The sequence below is a fragment of the Lissotriton helveticus genome, chromosome 4_1, assembly GCF_964261635.1.
Source record: "Lissotriton helveticus chromosome 4_1, aLisHel1.1, whole genome shotgun sequence".
NCBI classification, from domain to species: domain Eukaryota; kingdom Metazoa; phylum Chordata; class Amphibia; order Caudata; family Salamandridae; genus Lissotriton; species Lissotriton helveticus.
In genome coordinates, this window is record NC_136063.1 from 965,371,864 (window position 1) to 965,393,640 (window position 21,777).

The following is a 21,777-nucleotide window of genomic DNA, read 5'->3' on the forward strand; positions in this document are numbered from 1 at the left end:
ACACGAGCGGTGAATGTTGGCGCAGGGGCGGCGAGACACAACAATACAATCGGGAGGTGGGGACAGCGAATGGGCAGAACAGAAGGCAAAAGGGGCACAAAACAAGGAAAAAACGATTGGCGCAGAAGGGCACAAAAAACGAGTGGAACAGAGGGCAGAAGGGCACAAACACGAGGGGATAAACGAGTGGAACAGAGGGCAGAAAGGCACAAAAAACGATTGGAACTGAGGGCAGAAGGGCACAAAAAACGAGGTGAAAACGATTGGAACTGAGGGCAGAAGGGCACAAAAAACGAGGAAAAACAAGTGGAACAGATGGCAGAAAGGCACAAAAAACGAGGGAAAACGAGTGGAACAGAGGGCAGACGGGCACAAAAAACGAATGGCACGGAGGCAAAATACAGAGATATAGGGGCAGCTAAGAACAGAAGGCAGAATGGGCAGTGAGGGGAACAGAAGGGAAACCGGGCAGAGACACGGGGCAGCGAGGGGTACAGAAGGCAAGACCAGGCAGAGAGAGCACGGGGACAGCAAGGGGAACAGAGAGAAGAAAAAGGGGCACAGACCACGTACAGGCAGCGGGGGAAGACCGACCGCAGCAGTCAGACAGAACAATGAAAATACAGGCAATACAATAAAAGCAATAAAACGTTGAAAGGCACAGGTGTATAGGTTACCGTTACTTGGCAGGCAGGTAAAAATAGATGCAGCCAGGATCAGTAGTAGGAATTTCGTGCTGCTGTCAGATTGCTCAGTTTCCACAAGCCCTTGGGTACCACTAAATAATACACTGCTGTATACATACATGTCCATGCCAATAGACCCAATTCAGGCTGTCTCCCTCTTGAAATTGCCTCTGCTTCAAAAGGCGTTTTTAAAAGAAATTTAAATTGTTCAAATTGCTTGGGGGTCCCCGGCTTCCAGTAGTGATTCAGTGGGGGTCTTCAGGAGTCAAAAGTTTGGGAACCACTGCTCTAGGCGATATATAGCATAGTCAGTGCCGCCATCTTGGGGTCCCCGCATCGGCCCGGTCACCTCCTCCGATCCGTGGTGTAGGGTGGCTCCAGGATCTCAGGGCCCCCCAGATCACTGTACAGTGTTTGCGCCAGATCGGGGCTCCGGACGGCAGCTTCCGCCCTTTCCGCGACACCAGTCAAATTTCTCGGGGCTGTCCCGCAGCACCACCGCCAGGGTCACAGCTCTATCACACCGCCATTTATGTCATCGACCAGATCCCGGTCCGGTGCGGCGATTCCTCAGGCTACAGCGCTTCAAAACCCACCAGCGACACTGCGGGGGCCTCCAGCCCTCTACCGCCTTCTCCTCAGGTGTTCAGGGGTCTCGTAAACTGTCCTGAATCAGGATAATAACAGGGGTCGGCGCGGAGCACAGCGCTCACACGACTTCCCTCATCTGCCTCGTTGCCACGCCCCCTCGGGGTAATTTTTTATGCTGAACTTTCCTTTAGAAATCCGATCAATAAAATTAACCTTACCTTGTTTCTTTATGTTGAAAACGTTGAGGAAGGTCTACCTTTTATCTACTTTGACATGCAAAAATGTATAGTCATTGCATTGGTGTTATCTAGCCTGGATTATTGCAACACCCTTTTTCTATGTATCTCTCAAAAGCTCTCTAAGCTTCAAATATTGTAGAACACAGCTGGTGATCTTTTGAAAAAGATTCCTAAATTCAAATCCGTCTCAGCCAGCCGTTGGCTTCCAATAAAAAAAAAAAAGAAAAGTGGGCTTTATGCCTGGCACATAAAACCCTGCATGGTAACAGACCAGATCATCTGAGAAAGAACATAGTATGGTATATTCTAAACAGACTTGCTTTCGACAGCCTCCAAATCAGTCTGGGTGTTCAAAAATTAGGAGAGCTTCTTGGGGCGGTTGAAGCTTTGTCCAGCTAACTTGTCAACTCTGGAGCAAAATGCCTATGCACCTGAAGCCAGGCCAAGCTGAATTTCAGGAAGAAGCTGAAATGTTGGTTGTTTTCCCTCTCATACTAGTTTCTTCCCCCAATACAGCAGCTGATCAGAACTAGTTGAATGTTAGCGGCAGGAAGCCTTAGGGCATTCGTGTGCTCTACAAAATTCTAATCTCCTGCACCAACCTGGTTCTTAAACAAAACATTTTTTTTACCCATCCTATGGGACCACCTTTGTAGCACTACACTTTTGTACACTACAAAGTTGACATGAAAGTTGGTTTGTAGCTATAACAGCAGTTCACAGGGTCAGTTTGACTATGATTGATTATGAGGTGGAGACGTCAACGTATCAAGATCAATGTATCCACATCCATAATCATCTCTGACGGTTGATTATGAGGTGGAGACGTCAACGTATAAAGTTTGAGACATTCTCCTGAACCTTCCTGTGCCATCAGCATAGGCTGTTTATATTGAGCAGAGTTGTTGTCTGGACCTGATGGTGCATGGTTTCAACAGGAAATGCCGAGTCTCTTGCAGACACAGGCATGTTACCACTGGTTACTAATGCACAACAGCATTACCCTGCCACCTTCTCTTTCAATTGGGCAGATATTTGACCTTTTAGTGGGAGCCGCAGAAAAGCTATGGTTGCATTAACATTTTCAGAAGAGCAGCAAATCAATTGGAAGGAAGCATCCCTACTGTTTATCAATCAGGGCAATCAGGGCACGTCTGAGCATACCCTGCCACACTTATGGCGGCCAAAAGCGGTACAAAAGGGGGTGGTGATGGACGGAGCATCTGAACCAATCAAACACTCACACCCAGTCAACAGATCTGGGTTTAATCCATCACCGTTCTTTAGCTGGGGGGGCTAAAGAACGGTGATGGATTAAACCCAGATCTTTTGACTGGGCGTGAGTGTTTGATTGGTTCAGATGCTCCGTCCATCACCACCCCCTTTTGTACTGCTTTTGGCCGCCATAAGTGTAGCTGGGTATGCTCAGACGTGAGTCCCTTGCTCACTTTGCCACTGGATTCAAGCAAGCCGGGCTGAAGAAGGCTGTAATGCCAGAAACCGGTCCTCGGAAGCTTGTTTCCGGTCCAGGGAAGGCATGGCTTGGCAGTTCGGGCTGGACTGTTCCCATGAGGCACAGGGTCAGACTGATTTGCATTTAGCCCTGTCTGAACTGGGGTGGCAGAGTGGGCTAAAGAACGGTGATGGATCAAACCCAGATCTTTTGACTGGGTGTGAGTGTTTGATTGGTTCAGATGCTCCGTCCATCACCACCCCCTTTTGTACCGCTGAAATGGCTAGTAGTACAGATAAAAGCTGCCTCTGCGAGGCAGCTACAGAGACTGTCAATTCAATTCGACACTCTCATACTCTGCCTCATATGCAGGGAAGATTATTCAGCTTGAGGTACCACAAGAATTCTGGACATGCAGTTTGTTGGGGAAGATTAGTTTGAAAAAAGTATCAATACAACTTTGCAAACAACAATATCTTTTGGATCTCTTAACTCTGAGACAGCATCTCCTTTCGTGGCACAGGTGGAAGAACCGTTAAAATATGAGCTAATGAGATGGAGAGGCCTAAGAGGGTTGTGTAATTTATGTTTCTACTGCACACTATATTAAGTTAGTCACTACAACTTTGCTCTTTTTAAGATAGTTCAGCTATTTCTGGCAAGAATGATTTAAGATGCACACCTCTGAAGCTTTCTGACCGAGTCTTCAGAACAGATGAAAACCTTTGGTTTTCCCGAGCTTTCACTACCTCCCGGTTGCAGTTGAGAATTTTGGGGCATGGGGTGGCGTTGGAGGTAGCAGTAGGGGCCTGCCTCTAAGCTATAAGGACAGGACAAAGATTTTGAATTCACTTTCCTGGATACTCAATTGCACATTCCTACCAACATCTTCTCTTTATATCTGATCTACTTATTCAGGAAATTGAGTTTGTAGCCAAAGGTGTTTATTTTATTACTTCTTTTAAATCTCAGATAGCCCTCATAAGGAGTGTATGTACTGTCTCAACGATCATGATCTATGTACCACTTGTCATTCATTAGTCTATGGCTTTAAAAGCACAGACATGCAACATGTGGATCCTTGAATTCTGGGCAGCAAAAGAGTGAAAGATGCTGGCCAGACTGGAGCTTACTCTTTGTTAAATTTTAATCTCCTTCCTAACGAGTGTTAAACCTTTTGGTACAATAATGCTTCCTCGAGGAATGTGAGCAGATGGTGCATGGTTTCAACAGGAAATGCTGAGTCTCTTGCAGACACCGGCATGTTACCACTGGTTACTAATGCACAACAGCATTACCCTGCCACCTTCTCTTTCAATTGGGCAGATATTTGACCTTTTAGTGGGATCCGCAGAGAAGCTATGGTTGCATTAACATTTTCAGAAGAGCAGCAAATCAATTGAAAGGAAGCATCCCTACTGTTTATCAATCAGGGCAATATTTTTGCACACCTGGGTATGAAATCTCCATCCAGAGCACATGGGAATAATGGTTAAAAAAAAATACACATCGTGTCCGACTGCTGCCTGAAATGGCTAGTAGAACAGATCAAAGCTGCCTCTGCGAGGCAGCTACAGAGACAGTCAATTCAATTCGACACTCCCATACTCTGCCTCCTCATATGCAGGGAAGATTATTCAGCTTGAGGTACCACAAGAATTCTGGACATGCAGTTTGTTGGGGAAGATATCTTTGAAAAAAGTATCAATACAACTTTGCAAACAATATCCTTTGGATCTCTTTTAACTCTGAGACAGCATCTCCTTTCGTGGCACAGGTGGAAGAACTGTCACTTAGATGATATTGATACTCCTACCAAGATTTCTCATCTGTTCTTTTCCATGAAACACCAGCAAAGCCATTTCTACAGATACCCCCAGCAGCAGAAGGCTTCCATCAGGACCCCGGCTGCAAAACAGACTTGTCTTCCCATGGATCGCCCCAGCAGTCACCTTGCTTTCGTTCCCTAGTGGGTAAAGGAACATCTCTGACCATCTGAAGACTTTGAAACCAAATCCTTTGGCATGCACTGCCAGGTTCAATCAAATTTAGACCTTCTTAGGAGTTTGTCTAAGCATTTCAAATTCAAGAAGACCTTCTCTCAATGCTTTAAATGGGGTGATAAAAAAGAAATCAAACATCCAGAGAAACAGACAAATATACTACAGATCCTCCCTCGCTCATAAAAAGTCTGGCAGGTGACGGTTCACTTATTAATCTCTCTCCTATGGAAACAGACCTTCAGAGAGTGAGGTTATGTAACATCTTTTACTTGTATTTAGAGGAACATGTTTTAGTGTGCGTTTATTTCAGGTTCGCCTGATTTTATGTACCCGGTCAACGGGGAATGTCTTTGATTCATTGTAGACAGCAGAATCATTAGATTTGCTTCCTCTGCTTTTATCTGAATTCTAATTGCTTGATGTTAGTAGCTGCTCATCTCAGGACAAATGGCCACCCTCACAACTGGACAGCTGTCTGCTACAGGATTCCCAGACCCGAAACAAAACCATTGCTAGGCAGTTTTCTTTATTTGAGTGCAGTTCAACACTTGAAATGTAAATGTGTTTGTATTTATATAGCGCCTTCTACCCTGAGGTCTCGTAGCGCTGTATTCATACCACTGTGGAACCCTTCCTGGCTTTTCCTGTGAAATGTCCATTCCTGGGCACCCCCAAGGTGAACAACAGGTACCGTGCACACGTATGGTAAAGTCGTATCGGGTGATACAAAATTCAAATAACAAAGAGGAACATGAAAATCATTCAATGATTTAAGAATGGTCAGTTGTTTAGTTCAGTGTAGATTCTTTATTTCTTAGTCTTGTTGTTTAAGCAAACGCCAGCCGACACGTGTTTCGTCATCAGGGTACAACCTGTGACTCATCAGGGCTGAAGGGCGTGACGAAAATTAGGGACAGTGTTCTTAGCAACTGAAATGAAAAGGTCGACGTCAGCTAGTGTAAAAGCTGCAACGTCCCGACGCCGAGCAGTGGATAATGCTGCGGGTGGATTCTTCGGAAAACGTAAACCGCTCCAAGCCGGGGTCTGGCAATATTTGCCAGACCCCGGCTTGGAGCGTTTCTTACGTTTTCCGAAGAATCCACCGCAGCATTATCCACTGCTCGGCGTCGGGACGTTGCACCTTTTACACTAGCTGACGTCGACCTTTTCATTTCAGTTGCTAAGAACACTGTCTCTGATTTTCGTCACGCCCTTCAGCCCTGATGAGTCACAGGTTGTACCCTGATGACGAAACACGTGTCGGCTGGCGTTTGCTTAAACAACAAGACTAAGAAATAAAGAATCTACACTGAACTAAACAACTGACCATTCTTAAATCATTGAATGATTTTCATGTTCCTCTTTGTTATTTGAATTTTGTATCACCCGATACGACTTTACCATACGTGTGCACGGTACCTGTTGTTCATTGTTTTCAAGTGTTTAGACGCTTCTACGTCTGATCACCTTTGAGAGGCTCTTAGGTTTCCCTCTATACTGTATGCACCGTTCTAACCTTCTATAATTCTATTTCATCGCCATTACTCCAGTTAGCACTGTATGAGCGCCTGACACTGTACGACCGAAACCTATAGCTGAACTCTCACCCCCAAGGTGAAGCCAGGCATCCAAGCGCTGCTGGGGCTGTTGTGGAGATTAAGCAAGCTATTGCCCAGAGTCACAGAGTGGGACCCATGATTAGACTAGGCACCGAGGCGAGAATTATCAGGTCCGGGGAAATTGTGTCCAAGAGCCGCCGATGCAGGAATCGAACCCTGGTCCGGGCCAGATCTCTACATCAGGGTCTGCCGCTCTAACCATTGAGCCACGCTTCTCCAAGAGCAAATGTGATGCCGTTGAAAGAGAGGATTTAAGTGAGAACGAGCCTGGTAAAGGATTTCAAGAGTATGACTTTCTTGGTAGGGAGGTGGAAATTGCTGCTGGAAGCGGTGTCTTCATGTATTACCCTTGCCTTCAACTGCAGAATCTGCATTAAGTCTGCTTGTGAATTCAACTTTCTTTATTGAAGGTTTAAGGCACAACACCAGTACATAATAACACATACGCAAGTATCAATCATTTGAGCTCTAGTATAGTCGGTCACAGTCTGCGCGTCTGAAGAATAAGGCTCGACTATTGGTAAATCATCAGATTGTGCCGCCACCTATTACATATTTTTTTTTTCAGAACAATTTTTATTGTTTTATTTTGTGTTGAAGTAGTGCAGAGAGGGCACTGCTCTCTGATCACCAGAGATGCAGTGTACAAAGAAATAATCATCATCTTCAGTCAGTACAAACAACATTCAATAGGCTCGGGCAATATCTCGTTTGGCCACTGTAAGGCCCAGAAGTAGTAGATGGCGTTTGTAGATGTTACCTCCCACCTGTTCCATAACATGCAAGAGGCCCAATTTCGGTGAGCGGGGGAGGTCCCAACCCAACACCTCAGACAGACAATCCCAGACACCAGTCCAAAATCTCAGCAGCCTATCACACGCCCACACTGTGTGCACAAAGGTGCCCACCGCACGGCCACACCGCAGGCAATCAGGGGAGGCTTTCAGACCCGCTCTCCACAATCGGTCCCTAGTATAGTAGGCTCTATGTAAGTATTTAAATTGGATGAAACGCAGGCGAACCGCAATTGCCGCCCCTCTCGGGGCCTCCAAGGCCTCTCTCCAGTCCTCTTCTTCCAGGTCTCCTATGTCCCCCTCCCATGCAGATCGTAAGGTATCCAGGGATGAGGAGCAGTGTGTGACTAATGTTTGGTATATACTTGAGATTTTCTTAGTGTCTATCTCACCCATGAAGACCCTAGCCTCCAGCGGGATAAATTCGGGCAAGGAGTCCAGACCGACCAGGGAGGGAGATAGAGCGTGTCGGAACTGCAGATAGCGGAAGAACTGTGTTCGGGGCATATCTTATTCTTCTCGCAGGGCTTTTGAATGTTTTAAGAGTCGTGCCTTTCATTACATGGCCCAGGGCCGATATTCCTATAGCGTCCCTGCCGCTAAAGCCCCGCAGGGAGGCCAGCGCCGGAAACCGCCCATTGTGCCATAGGGGAGTCTCCCTCGTCAATCTGCTCCACCATCCCATGCGGCGCAGTGCTCTGCGCCACACCCGAAAGACTACCTGAGTGACCACCGGAAGCCTCTTCCGCACCGCCGCTGAATACAAAATGGTGTGTAGCGTGTCCGGATCCATCAAATACCTCTCAAGGGCATAGGCCGGATCGCTCCGATCTCCATACCACCATTCATTCAGTATCAATAGATGAGACGCCTGATAGGACAGAACGTCCGACGTGGCCAACCCCCCACAATAAGTGGAGAGAAAGCATGTACGAAGTGCCACTCTCGCCACCCCACCCGCCCAAAGGAACTGGCTCAGTGCCGAGTTCACTCGACGAAACCATTGCGGCGGAATAGGGTATGGATGGTTTTGCAGCTGGTATAATAGACGCGGGAGAGCCACCATTTTAAATATGGCCGAGCGGCCATAGATGTTCAGGGGCATTCTGGACCATGTCGTCATGTCAGAACGCACACGGTCCCAAACAGGCAGTACGTTTCGTGCCCATGAGACCCCCGGGACATCCGTCAGGAATATACCCAGGTATTTAATGCCTCCTGCAGCCTCCTGCAATGCATCCGCCCAGGGCCCCAGGCCCCTGCGATCTCCCAGCGTTCACAGCGTTGACTTCCGTAGGTTTAGGTAGAGGCCAGACACCTCACCAAATATACACATGATTTCTAGGACCCTTGGCCCCGATTTGTTTAGGTCTGTAAGAAAGAAAAGGACGTCGTCGGCGTAGAGCGCTATTCTGTCGGATGGTCCCGCCTTCCATTCCACGCCTCGCAGTTGTGCGTCCATTCGCACCGATGCTGCAAGCGGTTCCATTGCTAGGGCGAATAAGTAGGGCGAAAGGGGACAGCCCTGGCGAGTGCCCCGGCCTATAGGGAAGGGGCTGGACACCGCTCCCGCCACTCTCACAGATGCCGTCAAGTCGGTGTACAACAGTTGTATATAGGAAAGAAATCGGGGCCCAAGGTTCAGGCGAGACAAGAGGGCACGTAGGTAGACCCAACTCAAAGAATCAAATGCCCTGTCGATGTCCGCCAGCAGGAGAAGCGCCGCCGGAATCCCGGCCGCCCTAGCCGCCTCCACCACCACCTGTGCACGCCTGATATTGTGTTGTGTCGCCCTATGAGGCATGAACCCGGCTTGGTCCGGGTGGACCAAATCCGTTATGTATGGGAGCAGCCGATTGGCCAAGGCCTTTGCCAGCAGCTTCGCCTCTACATTCAGGAGTGAAATTGGCCTGTAAGACTCCTGTTGTGTAGGAGACCTCCCAGGTTTACAGAAAACCACAATTTCTGCGTGTCGCCAGTCTGCCGGAAGGCGACCACTGTCCCTGGCCGCCTCCAGCGCCCGCCTATAGTAGACTCCCAATAGTAGATGAAATGTCTTCATGAACTCACAGGGGAAGCCGTTGGGCCCAGGGGCCTTCCCAGTGTTTAGTTCCCCTAGCGCCGCGCCCAGCTCTTCGGCTGACAGCGGAAGGTCAAGTTTGGCACGTCCCTCATCGGAAAGTGCCCATGGCGGAAGATCCGCTAGAAATTTGTCTACATCCTTTGCCGGAAGAGATTCCCGAGGGGCATACTGGGTCGCATAGTAGCGCGCAAAGCTGGCCGCTATAGCAGCCAGGGCCGTCACCACGTCTCCCGCCTCATCACAGAGGCCCGGTAGGGAGTGCGCCTGGAATGTATTTTGGCAGAGCCTATATAGCCTGGCACTAGATTTGTCCCCCCACTGATAGATCCTACTCTGTGTAGCCAACCAGAGTTGGCGAGCCTCGTCCATCAGCAAAGAGGTGCATGATTGTTGCATAAGGAGCAACCGTCCTACGACATCAGCATTACCTCCAGTGCTACACTCCACCTCCAGGTCCTGGACCCTGTTTGCCGCATCAACCATAGCTTCCCTTCGGGCCACCCGGGCTGCGGCACACCAGGCAATATCAACGCCCCGGAGCACGGGCTTTAAGGCTTCCCAGAGGGTCATAGCATCCGTTTCTGGCCTGTCATTATTGTCCCAGTATTGAGCTATTGCCTCCCTCATATGCGACTGATAGCTATCTTGCTGTAAATGCCATGTGGAGAGACGCCATCTAAAAGGCTGCCGTCTCCTGTCCAGGTGCAGGTCCATCGTAATCGGGGAGTGATCTGACAGACCGCGTGGGAGAATGGATGTGGAGGCCACCCGCCCTATCCAGTCATGTGGGATGAACAAACAGTCAAGTCTAGAGAACGACCTATGGACTGCAGAGACATAAGTGTATTCGCGGCTATGCGCATGATGGTACCTCCATGCATCTATCCAGCCCAGCCCCTGCACCATGCTGTTCAATCTAGTTGGGGTATCCGCCAGGTGGCCCCCTCCCGGTCTGTAGCGATCCATACTCCCACTCATCACGTCATTCCAGTCACCACCCACCATTGCCATCACATTTGGAATCTCAGCCCACACATCAAACAATTTTTCAACGAGAGCATCCTGCAGCGGAGGTGGGGCATACACACTCCCAAAGACCATAGGTTAGTTTCCCACCTTTCCCTTGATGAAGACATACCTGCCGTGGCTATCAACCCATTGCGCTTCATGTGAATAGGACAGTCTGCGGTGGACAAGGATCGCAACCCCCCGTGACTCCCGCACAAAACCAGCGTGATATACCTGCTGATAACCATAGCGCTGCAAGCTTAGAGTTTTGGTTCCCAGAAGGTGTGTCTCCTGTAGGAGTAGTACATCTGCCTTTTCTCTCTTTCCCAGCCGCAAAACCGCACCCCTCTTGATTTTATCAAGCATCCCCCGCACATTCCAGCTCACAACACGCAGGGACGCCAGCGGGGGCTTTGTCTCATGGGTGTCACCCGCCATCGGGGGGCAAGTAGAGCAAGGCCCTGGATGTCATGGACCACACGCACACATAGGACTCTAAGTGGACTCGAATGGACACTGTGTAAGAACAAGTCACCCCAATATCTCCATCTCCCCCTTCAGCCCCCCCACCTCCCCATGCCACCCCAACAGCATTTCCACCCCTCCAACGCCCCAGTTCAACCCCGCAACTACCCGTCCACCCCCCAACCCCATACCTCACAAACATTGAAGTACCTGTTGCGGAATAGGGTATCGCCAGCCCCCAACGGGAGGCCAGGTACCTACTATGCCAATGGATCCCCACCAACAACCCACTCAAGTTCTACTTACCCCCTACCCAACTAACCTAATAACCCCGTGGGTGCGTCCGCCCTCCTTCAGGCATCTCCCAACCCACGTCCTCCCTTTACACATGCATCATGAAGCAATCCGTTAAACGGAGAGTCACAAGTAGAAACTTCGCCTCCGATGCAACCATGCTCCATGAGGAAAACTCCCGAGGCCCATGTCAAGGATTTGCGGAGTGTCACGGGGCCTCAAGACGCCGACGTTTGATTGTCCGCCTCCTCAGCTGCCCCCGTCGCTCCATTGCGGGAAGGTTGGCTCTTCTGGGAGCGCGATCGCCAGTTGCTCCTGCTACGTGACCTCCGGGGAGTTCTCGATGGTCCGCCCGTAGAAGATGAGTCAGAATCACGACCCGTAGGAGTATGCACCCTGATGCGGACTGTTTCATCTGTCCAAGCAAAGACCTCCTCCGGCAAATTAAAGAACTGTGTCCAGGACTGGAAGACCACCCGGAGGCGGGCCGGGTAAAGCAGGGCATATTGAATTTTAAGTTCACGTAGACGCGCCTTTGCCGCAGTGAAGGATTGTCTTTGTTGCTGCACTAGCTTGGTATAGTCGGGAAATATGAGGATCTTGTGATTGTCGTACATTAGGGGTTCTTTCGCGCGAGCCTGTCGCAGAATAACGTCCCGGTCCCGGTAATTGAGCAACTTGGCGATCACTGGCCGAGGGCGAGCACCTACAGGCGGCTTCGGGAGAAGTGCTCGGTGCGCCCTCTCAACCACAAAGCAGCGCGACAGGGACTCCGGGGGGAGCCACCCCTCCAACCATTGGGTCAGGAACGCCGCCATGTCGCCTTTCTCACTGTCCTCTGGAAATCCCACAAATCTTAGGTTATTTCTCCGGGCCGACCTTCCGCGTCTTCAACCCTGAGCGCGAGGCCCTTCTAAATCCCCTCCATGGTAGGCACTTTCTTTTTAAGGATCACCACATCATCTTCAACCTCCGTGATTCTGGTCTCGGTTTCAGTAATGCGGCCCACCGCATTGCGCAGATCCTGCCGGAGCAAGGTGACATCAGCCCCTACGGCCCCAATTTTTGCATCAAGCATATCCCTGGACTGCGTTCTAGCAGCCATGAGGGCCGCGTTGTCCGGGCCTGGTCCCTGTGAACCTCCCGCGGCCTCGGCCCCGTGAACTTATCAATCGGGCCTTGTTTCGCAGTGCTGCCATTATTGCCACTATTGCCTCATGGGGAGCCACTGGCATAATTATACAGTCCAATCAGGCCGCAGGGGCGCCGGATTAACGCTTCCTTCACACTGGGCGTGGGACTCCGGCAGCAGCCCCCCCGTCCCTTCAGGTGCCACAGAGGTACGACCAAGCCGCTCAGGAGGACACAGTCACAGCGCTACAGCAGCGCCCACCAACCCCAGGTATAGGCTCTAGTATGCAAAGTATTGCTTCCAGCGTCGCTGATGCACAACAAGGGGGCAGAAGCGCCAGCTCCCATCCAACTGCACACTCAGCCAACCGTCTCTATAAATTCGTGTTCAGGGGCCAACGGCCCAGACCGGGCCCGCAGGTCGCCTCTATTTCCGGGTCCCTCAGGCCGCGCCCCGGCTCCCGGGTCTCCGCCAGGGGGGGGGGGGGATGAGGGGGGGGATGGTCTGGTGGCCGGGGGGGGCAAAGAGATAGAGCTCCCCACTGCACCCGGGTCACCAGGCTCCCGCGGTCCGATCAGGCCGCCGAGTGGAAGCGGTCCCAGCCTACCCCTCCCCCCGCAGCGTCGCCCGCCTGGGATGGCGGCTTACCCGGCCTCTGATGACAGTCAGGCCCCAGGACGGCGCCTGGGTCCCCTCGCAGTGGCCGTCGGCAGGTCTCCACGCGGCCTCAGGATTTTCCGCCGCCAGGAGTGGGATCCGGCACACTCTGCTCCGCCGCGCGCCGCGCTGGCTCACTTCCGGCCGGGCGCGGGCAAACTTGGGGTCCCGGCTCTCTCGGGCAGCACAGGCCTCCCGGTCGCGGGACACAGATCGGAGCACACGCCGCAAAAGCGCCCAAATCGCCACCGGAGCTTCCTCTTTGCCTCTAGCAGTCAGGCTCCTCACCAGGGCAGTTGTGGGCTAGGGCGATGCAGGATATAGGCGAGGATATTGAGCCGGCGGGACGGAGCTCGCTAGATCGTTTCCGCCACGTACGCCGCCTTGGCCACGCCCCACCTATTACATATTTAACTAAAGAAGCAACCCCCAAAAAACCCCCCCTTCCCCAACCGACCTCCCCCCCCCCCTCCCCCTCCCTCCCTCCCGTTCCACATCTCCCGCCGAAAAGTGTTGATTTCTTCTGCAATCCTCTTTCCTCTTCAGGTCTTCTCTTGCGGGCCAGTGAGACACATTAGTCTCAGATATCTGGGGCATGTTATTTCCCTAAAGTCTGTGGCCAGGAGTGACAGAAAGGGTTGCCACAATTCATTGTATTTTTGTCCCTCCCTTACCAAAGTGAGTGACAATTTTTCCATTCCGAGGACTTGCCACAAGCGGTGCAACCATCCTTTGAATGTGGGGGCATTGGAAGTACGCCAATGCGTGAGTATATTTTATATCGCAGATCCTAACGCTATTGCTATCTGCCTGCCTCTACGGGAGCGTAGCGGGTACATCAAGGGGTTAGGGAGGCCAAGCAAAACGTACGCCGGGAAGCACGGGAGCTCTATCTCAAAGTGTTTATCCACTTCATCGAGGACCTGGGTGCAGTATGGCTGCACGTGCTCACATTCCCACAATAAATGTACTAGGGTACCTATTTTGCCGCAACCCCTTCAACACAGTGCCTCTTGTGTTTTGTCCATCTCGTGCAGCCGCTCCGGGGTGTAGTACCAGTATGTGACTATCTTCGTGAGCGTGTCGGTGAGCCCCATATGGTATGCGGAGTGTCGCGCCCTGTAGTAGATGTTATCCCACTCTTTCTGGCTGAGGATTCTACCGATCTTTCTCCCACCTCGCCTTGTTAGGGTTGTAGGTATGCATTAGGCGCCTCTGTAGCATCTTATATAAGTCAGAGATGAGCTTCTTGTCAGATGTGCGGGTGATTAATCATCTCTCGTAGGGGAATAGGAGTCTAGCATGGGTACAGACGCTAGGCTGAAGCGCCCAGTTCCGTACTTGTAGATATTGAAATCTGTCTGCCTCTGAGAGACCATAAACCTGTTTCATCTGGGGAAAAGGAATGGCTCCGTCCGCACTGTAGACATGATGTAGGACGCGACATCCGGCCTGTCCCCATCTCGCAAAGGCCACCGGGTCCATGCCGGGGGTAAAGTCCGGGTTATCCTGTAGTGGCGTAAGCGGGTAGGGGAAGGACGTGAGTTCGTGCTTGATGTTAGTAGCATCCCACACCTCTAAGGGGACCCGTGTAATATGTGAGGCGTATAAGTTAGGGGGTCTATGTGCTTTACGGAGTAATGGGATGCCCTGTAGGGGTCGCATCGCCACCGCCTGGTCCTGAAAGAGCCAGTGCTTCTCCGACTCCCACCGGCTCCACTCTACCAAGTACCGTAACTGGGCGGCCTGAAAATACAGATGGAGTTTTGGGATCCCCAATCCACCTCCCTCCCGTCGCATCCGCGGTTTCCGTCCGTTCCAGATGAATTGCACGAGTTCGGCCTGTGTCTGGCGTATTCATCCCACCGGGGGCCGGAGAGGGATTGCGCTGAAGAGGTATAGTATTTGGGGCAAAATGGTCATTTTGACCACCGCAATTTTACCTAGCCATGATATATGGTAGTGTTTCCACCTACCAAGTTCTCGGCGGATCTTCTGACTCAACAGGGAATTATTGGTGTTGACCACCTCCGGGAGTGAAGAGGCCAGTCGGATCCCCAGGTATGGGGTCGTAGTCCTGGCCCAATGTATAGGGAGTAGGTCCTGCAAGCGCTCTTGCGCAGATTTTGACAATGAGAGGTCAATAGCGACCGACTTATCTGTATTCACCTTAAAACCTGCCGCGCGGGCAAATGCGGCCAAGTCCTCCATACAAGCTGGCAGCGCTGTCCCCGGGTTGGTGAGGGCGATCAAGACATCGTCCGCGTATAGGCAGATAGTGTGCACATATCCGCCAAACTTTATGCCCGTAACGGCTGGGTTTTCCCGGAGTCTCGCCGCCAGGGGTTCCTTATAAAGGGCGAAGAGGAGGGACGACAGTGGGCACCCCTGCCTCGTGCCTCTCTCAATGGGAAACCGCGCTGATGTATGTCCGTTCACGCGGACTACTGCCCTAGGATACTTATAACAATTTAAGAATATAGGTGCGGAACTTCTCACCCATCCCCGAACGCTCCAATACCTGCGCTAGGTACGGCCAGTGGGACCCGGTCAAACGCTTTCTCAGCGTCGTTGGTAAGCATCATATATTCACCCGGGATTCGCGTGGCCTTCTCGATGAGGTGGAGGACCCGCTTGGTATTGTCCGATGTCTGGCGTTCGGGAATAAATAATCCCCCTTGATCTGGATCTATAAGCCCTGGCATGAGTGGGCCAAGGCGGGCCGCTAGGATGCTGGTGTACAGTTTCAGGTCTATATTGAGGAGAGATATCAGTCGGTATGCTCCGCACTCTGTTTTGTCTTTCCCCGGTTTGGGGATGACTGTGATTGATGCCTCTAAAAGATCGCTCGGGATTGCCCCGGGGGCAGCGAACGCGTTAAACAGCTTAGTGAGTAAGGGAGCCAAAGTGGCACAAAACGTCTTATAGTATATAGCCGAAAAGCCATCCAGCCCTGGCGCTTTAGCCGGTTTAAGACGCGAGATTGCTGAGATGACCTCTTCCGGGCTTATGTCCCGATCCAGGTGATCAGCCTGCGCCTAAGTGAGAACCGGCAGAGTGACCGTATCTAAAAACGTAGTCCCATCCGTGCTATCTACCGGGGCGCCGGTGTAAAGAGTGGCGTAGAAGTCACGAAATGCTCCTGCTATCGCCACATCTTCGGTAACGCACGAACCGTCTGCCCTACGGATTTCCCTGACCCACTGTCTGACGCGTCTCCCTCAACCGATGGGCCAACAGGCGTCCGCGTCTATCCCCACCCGTATAATAGGAGTGTTTCAAGCGCAGCGCGGTGAACTCCGCCCTGTCCCGATCAAGCGCCGCCAGTTGACCACGCGTGGCTTTCAGCTGCCTCCATACCCTCGGAGCTTCGGCCCTCTGGTGTATCCTCTCTAGTTCCCTAGTTTGTTGCGTCAGTTCTACCCTCTTACGTTTGCGCTCAACATTGTCCGCTACCGCAATGGCAATGAACTCTCCCCTCCCCCCTCACTACTGCCTTCAGCGCTGCCCACTGCGTCGCCAGGGTGGTGTCTGAATTACTGTTATGGGAGAGATATTCAGTAATGGAAGTCTGTATACGCTTAACCACATCTGCCCGATGAAGGAGCGTGTCTCGGAGGCGCCACACTCTAGAGGGTAGCGTTCTCGGTGGGAGGGTGATGGCACCAATGACAGGCGAGTGATCCGACACAGAGGCCGTCCCTATCTCGACCCCAGCTGTGAGTGCGCGGACCGATGTGGATGCTAAAAAGTGGTCTAGTCTCGCGTACGTCTTGTGTGCGTTGGGATAATAAGAATACTCTTGTTCTTGTGGGTGTAGGTCGCGCCAGAGATCACATAGGCCTAGCTCCCTAATGCGTGTGATTCCCTCCCCAGAAATAGCGCCGGTTTGAGTGTTGACTCGACCTGTCTCTATGATTGTCAAAGACCAGGTTCATGTCCCCCCCATAGAATGATGTGTCTATCAGTGGTATCTGTGGCTTTCGCTAGAGCCTCATGTAGGAATCTTTCCTGGCCTTCGTTAGGTGCGTATATGGCGTCTATGGTAAGTCATGCCATTAATAGCAAAACGATAGACCAAGAGCCTCCCCTTGATCTCCGCTTATTTCTGCAAAATCTCCCCCCGGAACTTCCGAGCCACCAGGATCGCTACTCCTGCTGCTTTAGTGGGCCCAGAGGAAAAAAATTGGATGGGGAATTTCGGGAACGTAGCCGCCTGCATATTTTCTAAACAGGACAGGACTGCTTTGCGCTTTACTGGATTATTAAGACCCCGTACGTTCAGGGTCACAATCCTAAGTGTGGAGGTAGGCTTAGTTGGTAATCAATCAGGACATAAAAATGCTGGCCCCATGCGTTGACCGTCGTTAGGGAAGGCCAAGGGGCCGGAGCCCCGCAAAAATGAGGCGTGGACAAGAGCCTCTGGACGCCAGTTGGTTCTATTTCTCTAAGGAACGCGCGCTCGAGGTCCCCCATCGTGTCGGGTAGACGTGGAACCACCCCCCCCCCCACCCTCCCCCCCCCCCCCAACCCCCTCCCTCCCTCAACCAGAAAGCCCCCAACAGTAAAAAAATTAAGTTAACCAAACCATAGTCCATCATCTTCGTAGGTGATTGGTAATAATATTGCAGAGGGTAATGCAGTCTAATCAATCCCCCCCCCCGCCACCGACCTTGTAAGAACAACTAGCCACTCTCAGTATCAAGGGATGCGGGTGGAGTATTCAGCTTGGATGAGAAGAGGCGAGGTCCGACGCCACAGCTTCCACTGCTGCCCGCTGGCTGTCCTCGATCTCGACTTTCGGGGGCTTCCTGACGTGGCGTCGCCTGCCCTGTTGACGCCATTGGGATGCCGGGCTCCCGGGGCCCCCAGGGCGGGTTGTCGATTCCTCCTCCTCCGCCGGAGGGTCAATACCCAACAGGTGACATGCTTCCTTCAGGGAGCGGAGTTGGTAGAGTTTGTTGTCTAATTTAAACACGATACGAAAGGGATGACCCTAGCTATAGGGGATGTTGTGCTGTTGGAGATAACTTGTGATGGGCTTGAAGATTCGTCGTTTCTGCAACGCAAGTGCTGATAGGTCCTGAAACAGGGTCGGCGATTGATTCTTCAAAGAGATGGGGTGCAGCTGCTGCGCTTTCTGGAGAATTTCCTCTTTTTTCTGGAAGTCCTGTATACAGACTAAGATGTCTGAGGGGGGGCCCACGCGGCGCGCTGGGGACCCATCCTATGTGCCCCGTCCTGCCTCAAATCCGTCTCCAGAGGCCGTCCTAGGATGTGGTTGAAGAGCTCTCTAGTAAATTTAAACAGGTCTTTTGTATCTTCCGATAGCGTCGCTCCTCGGAATCGTATATTGTGCCGCTGAGAGCGGTTTTCCAGGTACTCTAGGTGGGTTTGCAAGTCCACCTGTTGATCATGTATCCGTATTATCTCTTGTTGCATTGCCTCGATCTCGGCGTCTCGACCCTCTTGTTTGGTTTCGAGCTCCATTACCCGTTCCCCGATGCCATCCATGTCCCTACGCACTTCCCGGATCTCCTCTGAAAATTCCTTCGTGAGGGTGTGGATGTCATCCCTCAAGGCTGTAAAGAGAGATTCCAAGAAAGCTTTTGTGATAGGTTCCGAACCCACCGTCGCGGTCTCAGCTTGGCGGGCCTCAGTCGTCGACTTGTCTTTAGGTGGCGGGGACGGTTGGGCTTTCGTAAACATCTCTTTCACCGTTTTATCTTTGCGGACCCTCGCACCCGACATGGTGCTCTCGTCGCGCACCTGGGTGCACCGTCCAAGAGAATGCTTCTCAGCCCTGGGTCGCCCCTAGGCCCATGGTTTCCTGGCAGGCCTGCTTCGAAAGCACGGACCGGGCCACATGGGTAGCCCGTCAGTTAGTTGGGCACTAATATGCTGTGGTGGGAGGTGCGTCCCCGCCGGTCGCACTCTGCACCGGGCGTGGCGTAATCTCCGCCGTACCCCAGCGTGCTGCCCGCCCTGGGCCGGGTCCGCTAGTCGCCCGCGACCATGGGTTAATGCCAGCCGTCTAGTCCCTCAGGCCTCCTCCACAACTGTCCCCCGGGGGCGTGCTCAGGCCACTAGAGCGGGCCCCGCGCTGTTGGGGCCCGCCGCCCCGCTACTGCACCCCGCTGTCGCTATCCCTGGAAATGCATGTCCGGCCCCCTATCAGGAGGCGTCCCTCGCAGTATGGAGACCTCGAGTTCTTCGCATCGGGGACGCCGGGGCGCAAGCAGTCTCTGCACTGGCCCCCAGCGTTCACCAGCCACACCAGTCCGCTGATTTCAGAGTCAGGGGGGTCCCGCAGTGTTAACTCCACAGCCAGCGGTGTCCACCATACGCTTCCCGCGCCTTGGGCCGCGCCGTCAATGTCCGCCCCCTTAGGCCGCCGTGCCGCCTCTCACCTCCGTTCTGCTGTCCGGCGTCTCAGGCGCCTTCCTCCACACTCCCCAGCGCTATGTAGGCCGTCCGGCCCCCGCTCCGCTCTTCAGATTAATCCCCAGCGGGGCCTGGGGAAGGGCCGTGCTCGTCCCGCTGCTCCGCTTGCCTCCTCTTCTCCGGGGTCGACGGCGGGGGCCCACACTGAGCAGGCCTCTCAGCGGGCGGCAGGTCCGCAGAAGCCACCGGGTAGTGCCACTCCCGGCGCCTCGTGCTAAATGCCCGCGCGGGCCAGACCCACCGCTGCCGCACCGGGCTTTGCGTAGTTCTCCCCCGAGCCGCCGCCACCAGGCCCGGCAGTTCCCGGGCTTGACTTCGACTCCACCCCCTCACTGCTCCGCAATTCTAGGCCGCTGTGTAGGCTGCGCGGTCACCGCTGCAGGAGGGTCCTCGCTGCTTGTTGCCGACCCCCACCTATGCCAGGGGCCACTGGGGGTGCCGGTCAAGCTTTTGATGTGGCTAATGGAAGACTCCGGATAGCGAGAGCCCGTGCTGAAAAAGGCCGGCGGCGGGAGCTCGGGAGGACACGTCCGCTCACGCCGCCATCTTGGCCTCGCCCCCTGAATTCAACTTTTAATGGATCAGGGTGAAAGACTCTTGGATGATGCAGTCAGGATAACAATGGTTCTTAAGTCTGCGCCGGGATAGTGGCTAGAATCTGAGACTCCTCTTCTGGGTTTGTATTTCCGCAATAAGATGAGCTACTTCGCACCACAGATATTCCCTTCAGATATGCCAATTGGCATTCACTTTGAAGGCTTAGTGATGAACGGCTACTGCTTAGAAAAGGGTAAATGTACTATAAGTGAGAGTTACTTCTAGCTTTTCATAGCTATTTGCCCAAAGCGTTCAGCAGGACAGTATGGCATCTGTTTTGCATAAATGAGCAAGGCGACGCTATATCAGAGATTTTCTCCAGAAGCTCAGTTTATGACATTGAACAAACAGGTGCAAGTTTGCTATACCAGTGGAATAACACATTCTTCAAAAATACCTTGTGGGTACTCAGACAAGATTAGAATGTCACAAATGGTATTTTGAAGATGCCGAACTGCAAATAGTTGCTAGCAAGTGGTGGATAACCCCTTTTGGATCGCTTTGCTGTAGTCGGAATTAAGAAATTCAATTCTCATCAATTTAGTCTGAGAAGCAGCCTTCCTAAGAATTTGCCAAGATTCCAAGATGCTTTTTCGCCTATTTTCTTGATTCCCTGAGTGGTTTGCATGATTCAGTGAGAAATGCATGATGATGGTTCCTGTACCAGATTGGGTCAGGCAGTTTTGGTGTCCTAAGATGAGAAATCTGTGGTGCTGCCTCACTCGGCTCAGTAGCATTACTTTAGTATCTGGAGTACAGTTGCTTAGTCATTACAGGGGTTTGTAGGCTATTTTTCTTTTGTTGCCAGAGCAGGGTTCCAAGAAACAAATTTGCTCTACAATGAGAACTGTGTACTGTTTGTGTAGATAGCAGGGGGGGGAGGGCACCAGATCATGTCCTGGCCTCATCAAATGCAACTGGTTTTGTTGCATTTGAGCCCAGTTTCTCTTGTTACAAACAAAGCATTATGAGGAAGGTAATGTAGGAACATTTATAATCACTACCTTTTAATAACCGAAGGCACCTACTCTTACGAACAAAATGCAGTACTTTTGAAACAAACCAATTAGGCACCGGTTTGCATGATGTGGATGACTGCCTTCTTTCTGGAAATACCTTCATCCAATAAAAAGCTAGAAGTTAGGCATTGTCAAGTAACACGTGTTTCACCATGTTCCACAGGAATAAGGCAGCCTATCACCCCTAATTGTTCCTGAAGTTCTGTTGAAATTTGGAGATCAGCCAGTTTTGCATTTTTCCTTTTAAAATGCTGTTTCTCCTAGGAGATGTAGGAGGGCAGCCACAACAGCACTTGGAGCACATTCTAGAGGTATGTATGGCCCTGACCTGGTGTCTGTGGTGCTGAGCTAAAAAGTGCTCCTTAGTGCAACAGGTTATGATCAGAACCGGTTTAGTTTATGTCTGTCTTATCTGTGCTTTACCTACGAATTTTACTGCTTGCCAGTTTAATCCAGCACATGTGTATCTGAGACACACCCAGTGTTTTTAAAGTTACATGCTTGCTGCTACAGTTACCCAGCATGGTATCGTTAACATACTTGTATGCAACTCTTCTGTCTGAGTCCCATTATTTTCACACTTTACCCGACTGTCAATGTGATGATGGCATTAAAGGGGCAGGTGGTCAGTGTTTGATCTTAATTTATAGATTTGGTAATCTAAGTGGTTACATACTCTGTGGCATTAAATGT

General features: G+C 51.8%; 1 protein-coding gene across 5 annotated transcripts in view; it reads left to right on the plus strand.

The window, feature by feature from the left end:
• The window catches only part of RPRD1A (regulation of nuclear pre-mRNA domain containing 1A), a 346,882-nt gene that overhangs the window by 77,437 nt on the left and 247,668 nt on the right, over positions 1-21,777 (plus strand). The window lies entirely within an intron of this gene.